This window comes from Nerophis lumbriciformis, linkage group LG03 (genome assembly GCF_033978685.3).
Source record: "Nerophis lumbriciformis linkage group LG03, RoL_Nlum_v2.1, whole genome shotgun sequence".
NCBI lineage: Eukaryota > Metazoa > Chordata > Actinopteri > Syngnathiformes > Syngnathidae > Nerophis > Nerophis lumbriciformis.
Genome location: NC_084550.2, coordinates 35,570,001 through 35,571,478, shown reverse-complemented (window position 1 = coordinate 35,571,478; position 1,478 = coordinate 35,570,001).

The following is a 1,478-nucleotide window of genomic DNA, read 5'->3' as shown; positions in this document are numbered from 1 at the left end:
TGTAGGTGGGGTTTTTTTGTCACTATGTTTGTTGCATTTTGGTTGCGTTTCGGTTGATTGTAAAATATGTTGTCAATATTCAGTGTTTTATCATTCATAGTTAATATTGTAAATCCCACATTCTTTATTTTCATGTACATTCTGGGTTTCTCATTCAATAAAAAAAATTCAAATCCCATTCCGTTTTTCAAGGCGGTCTGTCATAACGTTTTTAGCTTTCAATCATTATTGTGAGGTTTTGTATTAGTGTTCCAAAAATAGATATACCGGCCGCCAGACACACTTTTTTATCTAAATCTGGCCCCCCGAGTAAAATAATTGCCCAGGCCTGCTTTAAACCATAACCAAGCATGCATCACTATAGCTCTTGTCTCAAAGTAGGTGTACTATCACCACCTGTCACATCACACCCTGACTTATTTTGAGTTTTTTGCTGTTTTCCTGTGTGTAGTGTTTTAGTTCTTGTCTTGCGCTCCTATTTTGGTGGCTTTTCCTGTTTTGTTGGTATTTTCCTGTTGCAGTTTCATGTCTTCCTTTGAGTGATATTTCCCACATCTACTATGTTTTAACAATCAAGAATATTTCAGTTGTTTTTATCCTTCTTTGTGGGGACATTGTTGATTGTCATGTCATGTTCGGATGTACATTGTGGACGCCGTCTTTGCTCCACAGTAAGTCTTTGCTGTCGTCCAGCATTCCGTTTTTGTTTACTTTGTAGCCAGTTCAGTTTTAGTTTCGTTCGGCATAGCCTTCCCGTAACTTCCAATGCCTTTTCTTAGGGGCACTCACCTTTTGTTTATTTTTGGTTTAAGCATTTGACACCTTTTTTACCTGCAAGCTGCCTCTGGCTGTTTCTGACATCTACAAAGCAATTAGCTCCCAGCTGCCGCCTACTGATATGGAAGAGTATTACACGGTTACTCTGCCGAGCTCTAGACAGCACCGACACTCAACAACAACAACACATCATTTGCAGACTATAATTACTGGTTTGCAAAAAAATTGTTTTAACCCAAATAGGTGAAATTAGATCATCTCCCACGGCACACCAGTGTGCCGCGGCACAGTGGTTGAAAAACACTGGTCTACCGTACAAACCAAGCCAAAATCAACTCTTTGTCATCTGTTATATCAACAGCAGCCGCTTGCTCTCTCTCTCACCTGCACCAACACATATACTATAGCAATTAGCCACTCGTGCGTTTATGGCCACACAAAAAGTTGGAAAACTCCAACACTGCGCGTAAAGTGTAAATTTCAGGTCGTTTTACTATGACTCCTCAATCAGTGTGCTTATTCTACTGTCATTTGTTAAGAATGTTATTTTTTGGATATTAAACATGAAATGATGTTACATGACTACATAATTGCTAATAAAAATATTTATTTTACGGACAGAAAGTTAATAAACACTTCATCTCATGCAACATGTGAATGTTTTAAGGGGAACTAAATGTGATCTCTGAAAGGGGTACACA